Here is a 15,829-nt window from a genome sequence, read left to right on the forward strand (position 1 = left end):
AAATGATATAGGATAAGACAGAAGAAGACGTCCCCTTAAGAACATTGCTCATTTACTTAAAAACTGTAACATAGATATGAGTTCAGCATATACATATAGTATATTAGTAGGGAAAATTAAAGGAAAACATTTGCTAATTTAGTAATTCAGTACTGCATAAAATTGAAAACCATGTGCCACTATGGTACATCTAAAATATTTTAAAATATTTTTATGTAATGTAAAACACTAAATGCAATATTCTATGTAAAATTAATTATTATGATAATTTCTTCAATGGTTTCATAAATGTATTCTTTTAATAATATTATGTAAAAAATTACCCCATTAATCTAAATGAAAATACTGTCAAAATCCCCCATTAACTGGCAATTTTTTATATATCATAAATACACTATTATTCTATAATTTTTTTTAAAAATCATTTAACCTCAAAAACTTTCTGGTGTAAAATCTGAATTAAAAGTAAAATCTAAATTTAGCCCTAAATATTTTTAATATGTAAAATAATTTATAATATAATATAAGTTATAATATAATATATGTATAATAAAGAATATTTTGTATCTTTCACTCACCTTGACTTGATCTCACTCAACCACATGTAACCCATCCCATACTTTGTGTCTTTCTGTCTCTCTTTCTTTTTCTGTCTATAGCCTACTGACCTCACGGCTGCTCTAGAGAAACAAGCACACGAGTGTGTTTGTAGATATGTGGGACTGAGGGTGCTCTGGGCGTACAATGCCCATCCAGTGATAGAGAGCCGTGGCAGACCTCGAGAGAGAGAGAGTTCGGGTGTGGGAGTGTGTGTGCGTGAGAGAGAGTGTGGGAGCTGAAGGGACCCATTGAGCCAGAGTCCCTCGCCTCTGCCTTCATTAACATGCAGATGGGAACAGCTGTCGACACTTTGCCATGACGGCTGAAATATTTACGACTCGCTGTTTGCTGAAAGACTCTCGGACTGACTTGCCACAAGTCCATCCCTCGCCTTTTCTCCACCTCTGCTGTTTCTCTTTGTCTCCAAGTTATCTGGGCCTCTCTTCTCACATCCATTCTGAACCCGGCGCTCTCGTTTGGTTTGATAATGGAATGTTTGAGTGACAGCTTTTAATTCGGCCTCCTCTCTAATCATATTTGCTTTTTTTTCCAGTACATCTCCAGCTATCAAAATGTCACAGGCAGATTTACACAAGGCCGGTCCACCAAACAAAGCTTATTTCACCCCACCACTTTAAAGAGAGAGAGGAAATCCATATCTACTACAAATCAATGGCAGGAAGTTTACGAGTTTTTCCTACAGACCAACGCAGCTAACATTTCACTACACGGGCAGGAATAAATGAATACATAAACAAGGCGAATGGGTATCGAGAAGCGAACGGCGGATATGGAGGGGGAGCTCTGTCACGGGGTCAATGGCACTGGCACGCAGATGTCTTGCAAACAAACAAAAAGTCAATGAGTGTGTTAACATTACGCTCAGTGGCTAATTACATTAAATGCTTGCTGAGTTGATCGCAGTGCCATTGAAGCAATAAAAGTTTAAAGAATTATCCCTTCTTTGTCTCTTCCCTTTTCTCTTTTGCTATTTGTCTCCATTCTGCCCTGCACAGCCTGAGGGGCCTGCCGTGGTTGCTCATCACGAAACTAAATAAAACACAACAGACCTTCAGGGCACAATTACCCAATGTCAACAATTAGCTCTCCATGCAGACACTTCACAGAGGGGTCTCTGAAGGCACGCACGCGTCCATATGGAGCCCAAAGGAACTTATGTGTATCCTTAACCTCACTTAAAAAAATGTACTGAGGTTATGTCTTTTTTTGTTTGTTTGTTTGTGACATGTAACATATGTACCATCATTCAGTATATATTATCTTTGGCTGTGTGCACTTTTGAGGATGTGCACTTAATTTTCTAAAACAAACAACAAACTTTCACTAATTTTTCACTGAACATAGTTTATCATTGCACTGTAAACCCGAATAAGTTAGCAAAACTCAAAAAATTTGAGGTAATCAGTTACATAAATTTTTTAAAGTTAAGAAATTCAAAGTTTAAGCAAGCAGAACTCAATTTTGTACTCATACATTTTAATTGCTCTTAACTTGAAATTTTGTGGGAAAGTTACTTCATACATTTAACTTAAAATTATCATGTAATCTCAACTTATATTTTTAGCAGTGGAAATTTAGCCTGCTATAACTAGCTAATTCAGCAAATGCTAGTTGGTGACACAATGATTTTATAACTTTAGCATAACATAGCAATCGTACGGCAAAAGTACGGCGATATAGATCTTTTATCATATACCGTTTCTCAAACTAAGCTCATGCTCCACTCGTCACCATGATTATAACCCCTCAAAAAAACCCACATGACAGACACTCTTCTAAATTGGGATAGCAAAGCATTAAACACTACTAAATCCCCTTCTTATCATTAATATTGCAAAAAAAAAATATATATATTAAAAAAAAAAAACATTATACAACACTTAATTTGAGCATTTATTCTCCCTTTCGAGTGTCATGGCCAAGCATGCTGGGAAATAGAAATCCCTGCCCAATTTCAGGTAAATTGAAGTTTGTCTAAATTAAAAGAAACAAGTTTGTAAAACTCAAAACAATGAAACAATGTGTTAGTTTCGCAAATTAAAAAGAAAAAAGAAAGTTCTAAATACTCATAAAAGTCAATTTGATTGAACCAATTTGTTTAATTTGAGTTTGCACTAATCAAACCAATTAATTATTTTGAGTGTTAGGGTTTAACACTGTAAACCCTAACACTCAATGTATGTACATGTATTGTACATGCATCACATTTTTTGTTTGTTTGTTTGTTTGCTTGCTTGTTTTTTCCCCCTTTCCCCGGAAGTCATGACCATTTCCACCACATCTGAAATTATATATTGGATATTTTAGACTTTTTTTTTTCTTTAATTTTGGAATAAGATGGCCAACATTTCTTGGTCTCAATAAAGCTAGTTTCATAGCTAGCATTGAAAATGATATATTCACAGTTTTTGCATAATTTATACAAGTGATATTTACATTTTTATTTCACGTTTCGTATTTCCTTTCAGTCATTCTCTTCACTTGACACCTTTTAAAAACTTTATTAGGGGCAAAATTGGACATTATGGTGGAAATTACTTGATTTTTTAAAATATTTTTTTTACACAAAATATATTGAAATGGTTTGTTTATTTAAGTTATAAATAATATAAAATATAAATACAAAAATATAAATAATATTATCAATGATTTTTTGATTGAATAAAGATTAAAAATCTCGAGACCTTGCTTTTTTCCTCATTCCACTGCCCTTGTATTGCAGTTTTCAATGCATAAGCCATTATGTGTGAATGGCCCCTAAAAATATTAGTTTAAAGCAGAAGAAACACACTGTATAAAGGCACTGTTACTGTTTTTTGTAAATAACATCCAGCTAGAACCAGATTTGTATAGATCTGTGTTTTGGAACTGGTTTCATTTGGTTTCTAGCTGGTCCAAGCTGTTGGTTCAAGCTGGTTTAGCTGGTTGACCAACTGCACTACCAGCTGGTGAGGACCTGGCTGGGTTGGTAAAACATCTTGAACCAGCAAATATAAAAAAATAAAAACATTCACCATGTTCCAAAAACCAGCTTGACCACCTTATGCTAGTATGACCTGGTTTCCCAGCAGGGTTGTGAGTGAGAAGCCAAGTCACGCAGACTCCACAGGGAGATATGGATGATTACACGCATTGACAGTACCGGTGGGACACTATTTCATGCCAGCAAAGACATACAGAGTAATCCAAACCTCTTTCTGAGGTAACCCCACCCCATCTGTCCTCAGTACAGTACAGTAATGATAATACTAAAAGAGCAGGAGGATGACAGGAGGAGGGAACGAGAGCAACTGAGCCATGTCACTATCTGAGGGCTGACACAGGCTATCACTGTCAGCGCCTGAGAGATGACCTCCTCCATCCATCAAACTGTCCAGACCTGAGAGCGAGAGAAAGACGAAGAGAGATTGCAGCCTGTTTAATCTCTTGTTCTCTCTCATTAGAAAAGATATATAGTCCTATTATAAGAATCTGTGTGGACAATGTGGACAGATTGACATTTGCAAGACAGAGTGAAGTGGGGAATAAGTCTTTTAGAAGCAAGCTACACAAAAAAATGTGGGTATAAAACAGGCATGTTTTAGCCAACCTTGAATAGCATATTAATCTGAATTCTTAAAGAACGGTGCAGTCACAGACAGGTACTCAATATGTGTTACTGCAAAAACTGACATGAATTTTGCCTACATATGAAAAAATCATCTATCTGCTACATTTGTAAATGATGGTAAAGGTCATTGTCTCAGACTGATTTGGAACTGGTAATTTGTCTTTTTGCTACTATTCATTAAAAGAAGCAACTCTGTATATATACATAAGACACTGTATATTTTTGATTCACTACAAAGAAAACAGTTCATACGAGTCATTTGATTGTGAATTGGTGCTACGCTGGTCATGCTGTATGTTTTTGATTAACTAAAAAGAAAAAAAAGAAAAAAAAAACATTTATATACTTTTTAACCACAAATACTCATCTTGCACTGCTCTGCGATGCACCACGTAATTACGTAATCACATTGGAAAGGTCACTTGTGATGTCGAATGGTCAAACGGTCTTTACAAAAAAAGGTAAAACAATGATGGTTTTACAGATGATTTTGAAGTTGGAGGAGAAAATGAGATGAGTTTTTCGCCCAACCTCCGTACTTCCGCCTACCTTTCCAACATGATTACGTAATGCGTGGCACATCGCAGAGCAGTGCAAAACGTTTTTTTTTTTTTTTAGAAAATGATTTTTTCGCTAGACAACACCCTTATTCCTCGGCTGGGATCGTGTAGAGCCCTTTGAAGCTACACTGAAACTGCAATTTGGACCTTCAACCCGTTGGTAGCCGTTGAAGTCCACTATATGGAGAAAAATCCTAGAATGTTTTCCTCAAAAACCATAATTTATTTTCAACTAAAGAAAGAAAGACATAAACATCTCAGATGACGTGGGGGTGAGTAAATTATCAGGAAATTTAAATTTCGAAGTAAACTAATCCTTTAATGGGATTAATGTGAATTTCAGAAAAGACACATGACCCCTTCAAATCTGGGCCTGTATATGACACAAGGCATCATATGTGCAGTAAACAGAAATGCAGCTGCAGTTTGCCTGAGGAAAACCACATTTGTGCAGAATTCGGAAATTAATGGGATGGAAAGAAAGAGTTTTCACTGCCACAGATAAACGCTCTACTTCACCAGAGTCTACAAAAAGGCTGACATGGCCAGATTGGACAGTCTGCACTTCCGGGAGCAGATGTTTTCACTTTTCTTCTGCTTTTCTCATCCATGTGCTTGTTTATCGAAGGAGGAAAAAATACAAAATACTTTTATGATAAACACAGAGAGAAAAAAGCAATTACTTGCAGATGTTCAAAAGACAGATTTGGTTACAGCATGTTAGCCAGTAAAAAGAATCACAGATGAGGAACACTGGGGTTTATCTGTTCTTGTTGCTTTTTATGTGTACACAGTCATAAAAAGCAACGAGAGAAGCGCTGTCAGCCGCGATATGTTGAAAGGCCACTATGAACTCAGAACTAAAAAACGAACGACGACAGAAAAAAAAATACGAACGCTGCGCCCTTAGAACAGTGACGCACAGTGACTTAAAGTCACAAACATGTCTTCAGGTTACAAACAGTTACAGTGATGGAGTCAGGTATATCACAATAGCAAACACGCAGCGCTGACAGCTATTCAAGCGCTACAACGGTGCCGAGAGTGACACACGGCGCAGTGGGGGAGTTAACGACACTGCTCCGGAGACGCAGGCCTTCCGAGATTTGAGGGGGCTTTACTCCGCGACAGAGATGCAATGTCAGATACAGAGGATTATGCATGCACTTCACATCAAAGACAGCTTTGTTCTCACAAGAGAACATAGACAGGCGGAAAAAGAGCGACTACATTCATTCATTCGCTATTACAGACCCCTTTGATTGAAGTTTGTACACAAAATGGCCTTAAACCGGCACGGCACAAAGCCCCGAAAAGTCTTTAAAAGAGCTTTCTTGTACGAAATTGCGTAGGCACTCCAGGATGTAACGATTTTGAGCTATTCAGTCTTGCACACATTGCTGTAGACAGGGACTCCCTTTGTGTCAACAGTTTTAGCATGAATAACACTCTGTCTTTTCAGAAAACAAATGACTAAAGAGTAAAGGAAAAAAAAAAGAATTATAAAAAGTGAGTCAGAGATAAAAGCACGTCGCTTTGCCTTCTTTTGTCTTTTTTTCCCTAAATGTTCTTGGTTGCTGCAAATGAAGGGTCAAACAAATATTTGAAATGAAATCAGAGAGATACAGAACGCTCACCATCTGTGATATGTATCATAGCTTTCTCCTTCACTCTGTAGTTTTCTTTCTCTCTTTTCACCTTTAACTGACTCATTTTATGTGTTTAAAGGCGGCATGAAATGGAAATTGCGATCTTTTCTTCTCTATTGTGACATAAATGAGTGAAACAGATTCTCAAAAGAGATTGATATTGTCCAATATGTGTGTGTGTGTATATATATATATATATATAATTTCCCATAAAGTATTGTGACTCATGAATGTCATTGCTATTTTTAAAGGAATGGTTGCACAAGCATACTTTCCAAGGAAAATAATTCTGTAATTTCTGAAAGTTTCAATCATAAAACAAAACTGTGGTAACACTTTATTTTAGGGTCTTTTAACTAGTTTCTTATTAGCATGCATATTACTAGAATATTGGCTGTTTATTAGTAATTATTAAGCGCCTTATTTTGCATGACCTTATTCTACATTCTTAATCCTATCCAATACCTAAACTTAACAACTACCTTACTAACTATTAATAAGCAGTAAATTAAGAGTTTATTGAGGGAAAAGTCGTAGTTAATAGTGAATATGTGTTCCCTATACTAAAGTGTTACCAAAAATGCGATTTCATGCCTCCACTAAGACCTGTTGTTAAAAGTAATTGAAAAAATGGCTTGAAAAAGAGATGCTAGGCCTGAAAAAAATACTTTTTGCTTTTATGTGCCCACTGTAAATATGAATGGAAGATCACTATCTCACTTTTCACTAAACATGCTCAGCAACATAGCATTGGAAGTCGCTCCAATTCAATTATGTATCAAATCGACAACAATAAATCTCTGCACAGTCCTGCAAGTGTCTGCCAGGCTAATTTTCACTTCTTAAATAGTGAGAAATAGTGCTGAAAGGACACATGCTACGTTATCTTCACATTAGAAGAACAGTGGCCTAATTTGACGCTTTGCTTAGAGGAGAGAAGACAAATAATATTTACAGTGTGTAGGGGTATTTGATTGTGGCATCCACACGGATGCCAATGAAACAATGAAACGCCTCATGTGCACATGCATTTGACATTTAAAAATATGAATACTCGCATAGCCAAGAAAAAGCTTTCTGTCATCAAGCTCTAGTCGTACTCTGCCATCTATAATTAGCTGACAAAGGTGTCATACAGCTCCGGTGTCCTCACACATTGTGTCATCTGCCATCCTTCCACTCACGGAGTTTCACTGCATAATTTAGGTTAAAAAAAACACACACACAGAGATAGATGTATGTATGTGTGTGAGAAAAGCATTCTCAAACAAGGTGTTTCCCTCCCTGGAGCAATCACAGGTTTATTTTGAGCTCAGATCTGTGAGATCGCTGCTTCATTTCATTATTTTCCATGTACTTCACCTTTATGTGGGGCGACGACCGGTAAACGAGTCATTGGTCCTGTTTACACCTTAAGATGTGTTTTGTTCGATCAGATCACAAGTGGACGACGCTAAATACAGGTGTAAACAGGGTCTAAAATGATTTGAGCTTGTCCACTTTCGACCACTTCCAGAGGTATTCGAAAACGCATTCGACCGGATTGCTTTCATAATGTAAACACTCATGAGATCGAATGTGTTCAAACAGCCACAAAAGACTGCCTACTCTTTGCCTACTGACCCAATGCGTAAAAATTATGGGAAGCACGCTAGCCAGACAGGGTTTAAACTTTGTCGGCCGAAGACCCAAGTTTGGTTTGAAGACGAAATACATACCAAGCACAATGTTCTCTCACCATTCCTGATTTCTAACTCACGCTCAGCATTCAGCGTCGTCTTGCGGCTGTCAGAGCAGAAATGAAAGCTGCTGCTCTCCATATGTTTTTCCGTTGTCTTCGCTCACGTTCACATGTAAATTGCATGAGCTTATTTCTTCTATTAGATCCGAAAAAGCCCTGCCTTTTATAATATACACTTTTCAGAAATGCTAGAATAATGACTTTAAACAATTGGTGATTTTTGCATTTTTTTGAAATATAAATAATATTAATTATTATTTTAATACAAAAAGGTTAGACTGATTTTCCAACAAGCACAAGGATAAAGTGATATTTTAACGACTATATCTATCATTACAAAGCAAAGGTAAGTCTGTGAAGCCAATGATTGGAAATGTGCACAGTGTGATTTCAAGTTCAAATTGGATGGCTGCGTTTCAATCTCCATTTTTTCTGCAGGTCTCAGAAACTTGAACTTTCCAAGAGTGACATTGAACTGAGATACAATGGTGTGCATATTTTACACTTTTTAAAATGTCTTTTAATGTATTTTAATATTTTTAAATACTATTTCATGTATTCTGACTTATTTACACTGTTAAAGAGTTGGATTCTCATGCTAAACATGGCCAAAGTTTCAAAACACGAGTTGGACGTATGACGGAGTATTTCTGTGCCAAAAATACTCTTCCAAATCCTCATAAACTTTGCGGTGATTTTTCTGAGTATGGGGCTGTGTGACGTCATATAGGTCGGAATTCCTTGTACGGGCACTTCTCCTGGAGGAGCACGTGCGCACATGTCGACCAGAGCGAGAGAGCAAGAGTACGCCCATGAACGCGCGTTTGGCTTTGCGGAAGTTGTCAGCAGTGCTGCACAGGACTTGCTCGAGAAAGATCTGTCACTTTGTTTTTATACCACGAAATCAACAATGTCACCAAAGAAGTGTGTTTTTGGTTGTGAGGGAAAGAAAACCTTGCTTCCCAAAGAACCCAGTGTTAAGTAGAGCTGAGAGTTTTGCGCTCACGCATTACATTGATGCGCTCTCGATATTTGTAATTAAATTAACCATAGAAACTGATAGTTGCAATCACTTTTTATTGGTTAAAATGAATGGAGAATATCTCGTGTTTTCCATGGCTGCTCGAGCCCTCAGGATCGGCGTTTATGGTTTCATAAACAAGGCCCAGTTCTATGCTGGATTTACAGATCGTTTGAAACTGAAAGATGAAGCGGTCACAGCAGTAATGATCCCGGTCATGTGTCGGAACCGCAGGTGGTGAGTAAAACTGCTTCAAATGTCTGTTTTGTTGGCAGTAGGCGCCTAAGTGCATATAATGTAAACAACACGAACGTAGTGAATTCATAAATTCATTATTCATCATTCACTATACGCTATATTCATTATAGTGATTCAAAAGTTATCCAGGGATAATGCGATGGTGTATTGCGTGCGTTTAAATACATTTGTTTAGCTGACCATTGATAGGTTGCAGACGATCGCTACGCAAAAGCTGCGCGTGCTCGTCACTCTTTAGCTCCGCTCACACGGCACGCCTCCAGGTGCTCGGCTGTTTTCGGAAAGACTCGGTACAGCGTATGTATCTTTTATAAATGTGATAAAACTAAAGAGTTTTTGGAGATATGAACGATGCACTACTACTCTATAGGTACTCAAGAATAACATGAGATTGGCAGAAACTGTGTGTGATACCCCCCCTTTAACCTTCTGAGCGAGTGTCTCTAGCACACAGCATGTATTTTCTGATCAATAAGCGTTTTTCCTTCCTTTTTCCTTTCTTTTATTATATTATACAATAAATATTTGATACATAGAAACTGTTAATGGAATAGCTACATCTAAATTTGGGCACTTCTGGTTTAAGCCCCACCCACATCTGGATTTATCCAAATCAGATATGCCTCATTTTGTCATTGCATCAGATACATCATGGCTTCACTGCATTACACACACATTTACTCTTTTACACTTAAGCGACCAAAGTTGCATCATGCACACCAGAACAAACACACACAGTGGCAAAGCCATCTGTGCAGCGTTTGAAAACCAGCCATTAATACACTTTCATGGCAAGGACCTCAGATGGGATGCTGGAATCTGTGTTCTCCTCACCACCTCATTCCAAGCCTGCTCTCCCTGTCTCTCATCTCTCTGTCTAAGATTCATTAGGCAGGAGCACAGGCTCTGATTTAGACCCTAATTAGAGAGCGAATGGCCAAATGCGCGGTGTTCCAGCCCTGATCATTGTGCTCAACGAGGATGGCCAGGGGCCACAGGCTCCTGTGCACAATCATACCACTAATCGGTTAGCACCTTGCAAACATACCGACCTCATTCGCACAACACCTGCCTCCCTCTCTGTACCAACTCCATCATTAGAGGTCAAAATAGTCAGCAACATAGTTTAAGGGATGTATGCAGCATCACAGAGTCTTAATTGAACTCATAGTATAGGTTGTAGAGCCATAGTACGGCCACAATAAGTGTGGTGCTCATGTTGGCAGCGTAGGTTCGAGTTTGGCCTGTAATGTGTCAAAATCTTATCCCCCATTTCTTAACCAAATCATTTCCAGTCTACTGTATATCTACACTACCAGTCAAAAGATTGGAATAATTAAGATTATTTAATGTTTTTGAAATTCTCTTATGCTCACAAGGCTGAATTTATATGATGAAAAATACAGTAAAAACAGTAATATTGTGAAATGTTATTACAATTTAAAATAATTGCTTTCTATTTTAATATATTTTAAAATATAATTTATTCCTGTGATGTCAAAGCTGAATTTTCAGCATCATTCTCAGTCTTCAGTGTCACATGATCCTTCGGAAATCATTCTAATATGCTGATTTGGTGCTCAGTTATTAATAATGGTCCTTTTTAATATTGGATGGAAACAATGATGCAGTTTTTCAGGATTCTTCAATGAATAAACAGTTCAATGAACAGCATTTATTTGAAATAGAAATATTTCAATATAATGTTATGAATCTTTCACTTTTGATCAATTTAATGCATCCTTGCTGAATAAAAGTGTATGTATATATATATATATATATATATATATATATATATATATACACACTTACTTAATTACTCAAAGCTGCAAAAGCAACATTGAAAATAATAAGAAATGTTTCTTGAGCACCAAATCAGCATATTAGAATAGTTTCTGAAGGATCATTTGACACTGAAGACTGGAGTAATGATGCTGAAAATTCAGCTTTGCCATCATATGAAAAATTTTAATATTTTAAAATATATTAAAATAGAAAGTTCTTTTAGTAATAATAGTAAAATATTGATAATATTTCACAATATTACTGTTTTGCTGCATTGTATTTATAATCAAATAAATGCAGCCTGGCATAAGAGTCTTCTTTCAAAAGCATTTTTCAAAAAGGTTTATTGTGGCTTATTAAATGAGACATCAGTAGAAAGCATTTTTTCTTTGCTGATTGACTGTCATTAAACTCTGTACTGAATTCCCTTCCAAGTTTCTCTACTATGAAAAGCCACAAACACTATTTTCAGACCATGAGGTGTTGTGTAAACCAAGGAAGAGAGCGTGAGAAGTGTTTCTGTGTATGTTGAGAACAGGAACCTGTCACAAACAGACTAGTCGAGAGGCTTGTTCATGCACAAATCTGGTGTGATAGTGCATGTATGATTGTGCTTAATAATTTGGCTCTTTTTGAATCTTGTTCCTGTTTGGATTTGTGGTCTACACACTTCATTAGGACGATAAGGAAATGAGAGACAAAGTGAACGACAGAATAAGGATGTACAGGAGAAAGACAAAAGCGGGACATCTAGGTTAAAAGGCATGCATGGCTGCCCTCCAAGAAAGCCAATAATGCCAGCTTGCCCAATTTCACCCCAGCTTGTGATTCAGAACTATGCTGTCAGCCTGATCTATTTTTATTCTCAATGTATCATCCCTTCTCCTTTTCCTCAGATGAAGAAAACACAGGCGTCCAAATATCTGTGTCCACAGGGCAAGCGCTGCATTCTATGTGTGCCTCTTAAGCTCAAAACTCCCCGGAGACTCACGGAAGACATGTATCTAAAAGAGGCAGTCGGGCAGAACTGATATGACTGTGCCATTTAGATTTAACACAAAGATTGTGACTTGCATATTTCACCAAAAATATTAAGAATGATGACGTATTTTCTGTGATGATACCGAAAGAAATGCAAAAGCAATGTTTTATTATTATTATTAATAATAATTTTCAGCACCCATTACTCCAGTCTTCAGTCACATGATCCTTCAGAAATCATTCTAATATGCTGATTTGTAATAATAATAATAATAATGTGAGCTCAAATCATGTAGCTTATTGTAGAGCGATCAGGCATGCAAAAAAAAGAAAAGAAAAAAAAGGCTAAAATCCCATAGAGTTGCATTAAAAAAGAGAAAATGAGACGGATCATATTCAGATCATAGTGTAATAAAAACTTGGAGGCGGGGTTTTTCACTAACACACTAGCAACTTCCTAGCCACACCCTAACAACCAGCCAGAACACCCTAGCAACCGTATAGCACCAGAATATCACAGACACATCGAGGTGGGCTCTTTTGACTTGGGCCAATGTACTAAGGACCCTCAGTGTACCACAGAGAGGCGCATATAAGATTTTGGCAGCAAGTTTCACCGCAACAAATCTAGCTGTTATTATTATTTTATTTTTAAATTGTATTTCCTATAATTCATATCCTTGTTGCTATTATTGGTGATGCTGATAAAATATATATTATAAATATTTTTTATAGATATTTGTAAAATAGTTTTGACATAGGTCGAGCACATCATAACCTGTTGTTGTGGAGCTTGGCTGTGTGCTTCAGACGGGCACAACTCGCGCGTGCTGCAGTCAGAGGCTCTCGTGAGTCTCAAAGTGCGCAGTGAGGCATCTCCTGCTCCGTGATCGCCGTTTATTCCCCTATTCCCACGGAGGGAATTGAGCGCTGGCACAGTCCCCCCTACTGTACAAACACGGAACTTCTACTCACTCACCGTCAGTAACTCTCCGCCAAACACCAGCAAACCACATCTATTATTACCCAAACGAGAAGTTTCCATACTGTCGGTGTGTAATGGCGCATGCTTTCGACATTGCAAGCAGCATGAGGTAAGACAGTTTAACAGAAAGAGAGAGAAGAAGGAGCCAGTACTGTAGTTATTGTTCATTAATGTTTTGCTGTATCCTACTTTATATTGTATATATTGCAAATATTAGACTATTTTAATAAAATTACTGGCATCTTATTATTATTATTTTGTATATATTGTGTGATTTTACAACAGCCGGCAAATTAAGTACTCGAAAAATTGAGAGAGAGGGAGAGAGAACAACAACAGAGAGTTTGCCTTTTATTCTCATTGTTAAAGAGGGACATCACTGAACCGGACAAAACACGAGCTCTTAACCTTTTTTTCTTTCCATGTGCTGCTGAACGCTGTACTGGCTCTGCATCACAAGTGTTTTGCTCTTAATATCAAGTGACATACGGGTTCTGTAATAATATTTAGAGCAGACTATATGTCACGTATGTTATCTCACATAAAATGCTTAAATACAAGATTCCATCTCACTGGAATTGCAAAATAGACAACGTGTTGTTGCAATTATAATAGTAAATCGATTTAAAATGTGACCAATACGATTAAAAACAGACAAAGTTGTGAAAAAAACAACTGTCTTATGTCGTAAAAATCTTAACTTGAGGAAAACTTTGTTCCTGGTTTATGTTGGAAACAGTTTTGCAAATAGCATAAAGTATTAGACCGTCCATTTATGTTGTATAGGGGAAGCGAAGGAGACACGAGACGGGAAGGTGTATTCCCATTCCACAAGGGAGATACGAGCAGCAACTATTGCGCACAATGGAAAACCAGTGGAAAAGACATAGACATCGCCTGCTTAAATGCTTCTAGCGAAGCTAAAATGGTCAAATGTTGTTTGTTCTGAATCATGTTCTCATGTCAAAACTATTTTGTCCTCTGGACACTGGACTGGTCAACAACGCAGTTTGGTACCCTGGACAGCGAAAGCTCTCTGACGAGAACCGCAAGCACAGCATAATGCTCTTCAAACTGAATTATACAGATTTGTCATGTGATTATCTGATGTAGCACTTATAAAGCGACAAAAGATGCAACAGAGTTGATGAGAATAACCCTAGCCTCCGTAAAAGGAGATATCACTCAATTATTGTTTACAAGGCATAATTGATACGAGTCTATATTTAGATAAATGCATTATATGTAAGCAAACGCATTTCATTCAATTACCATGTCATGTGGGGTCTCTAATCACATTATAGATATCAGCAATCATAACCAGGGTTTACCTCCAAAAAGTTGGCATGTCCCATCTGTTTTTCTGCACATAAAAAGCCTTCGACTATTCCTCCAACTTGTTCAGAATAAGTTCGGTGTATTCATTCTTTCAACAGGCAATATCTGCTTGAACAATGACACAAAAGGAGGTCTGTTTGCTCCAGTGGAAGAGAGGTGCTCAAAGGACCGAAAAAAGCAACAAGCATCCATAAATTCACAGTGGATCCTGTTAATGTGTGTTTCTGTTCTGTCACTTCTGATAATGTTACTCTTTTCCCCAAATGTTTATTATTTAATCCAGAGCGCAAGCCGTAATGGTTCTCCCGTTTTCCGGATAAAAAAGTCCTCAGGTGGTGTGGGAAGGCTCCAGGGAAGTGTGCGGTGAGTGTAGCCCAGGCTGGGGTCGGGTGTTCTCTCGGTGCGTGTCGAGGCAGTAGGAGTCTTCCTCTCCTCGCCCGCTCTGTCCACACAAACTGGATTCAGTGTTTGAAAGCAGGGAGTTGGGCACTAAAGCATATATCCAGCAGCCCCCCCTTGTGGAGCAACAGCATTGCGTGGGTCACACAAGAATGAAGGAGACACAACGATGAGAAAGTGAAAATGAAGCGCACAGAGAGAAAGAAAGGGAGAGAGAGAAAGAGAGAGAGCGCGCACGGAGGTAGTTGTTTAACCCATTCAAAGCCGATTATAAAAATAATAACTGTATATTACAAAAAATATATATTTTTTATAAAATATATAAATGTGTCTATTTAATAATTAATTAATTCATTTATAAGCAAGTATTTATATATCTAAGTATGTTTTCCATTCTGTGAGACTTATTTTAAATAGTAGTTCTACCGCACTAGTTACACAAATGTTTTTTTGTGGATAAATATTGAATTGTAGAGGGGAAAAAGTGATACACAACAATATGCGACGTCAATTTCAATGTAAATTGTGCTCGCACAGATATTTGGCGCCAAACCACCGGAGGTGAGCTTGGAAAACGCGCTTCGGCTTCTCGCGGTTTCTCCAGCGTTTGGCTCGTGGGCGGCCACCTGCTCACCGCGCGCGCTCGAGCTGGAGACTCTGGGTTCTCCAGCTCGAGGGCGGGGAGTGGGAGGCTTCTGATGCTAAAGCTGTTTCTCATGGAAGCGATCAGAATCTGACAGAAGCGGGGAGAGCAATATTACGCAAAAAAACATGTCGTCATGGCACCAGACGCCACTTTCTTCCGCTCAAAGGATGCAAATCTGGATCAGCATTTGGCGTCCTGGGCTACCTGTGCCATGTAAACATGGGGAAGTGTGAAA

At 37.8% G+C, this 15,829-nt stretch overlaps 1 protein-coding gene across 15 annotated transcripts in view; it reads right to left on the reverse strand.

Moving 5' to 3' along the window:
• Positions 1–15,125, reverse strand: part of adgrb1a (adhesion G protein-coupled receptor B1a) — a 100,520-nt gene extending 85,395 nt beyond the window's left edge. For 8 of the 15 annotated variants that reach the window (XM_051864826.1, XM_051864829.1, XM_051864828.1 and 5 more), the window contains exon 1: positions 14,543–15,125. The gene's annotated coding sequence lies outside the window, so the exon portion shown is untranslated. Of the gene's footprint in view, positions 1–578; positions 1,229–14,542 lie in introns of those variants that run through there. The other 7 variants (XM_051864832.1, XM_051864831.1, XM_051864830.1 and 4 more) reach the window with 2 other exon arrangements.
• Between the last annotated feature and the right edge of the window lie 704 nt (positions 15,126–15,829).

Source organism: Ctenopharyngodon idella, chromosome 16 (assembly GCF_019924925.1).
Source record: "Ctenopharyngodon idella isolate HZGC_01 chromosome 16, HZGC01, whole genome shotgun sequence".
In the NCBI taxonomy this organism is placed as follows: Eukaryota; Metazoa; Chordata; class Actinopteri; order Cypriniformes; family Xenocyprididae; genus Ctenopharyngodon; species Ctenopharyngodon idella.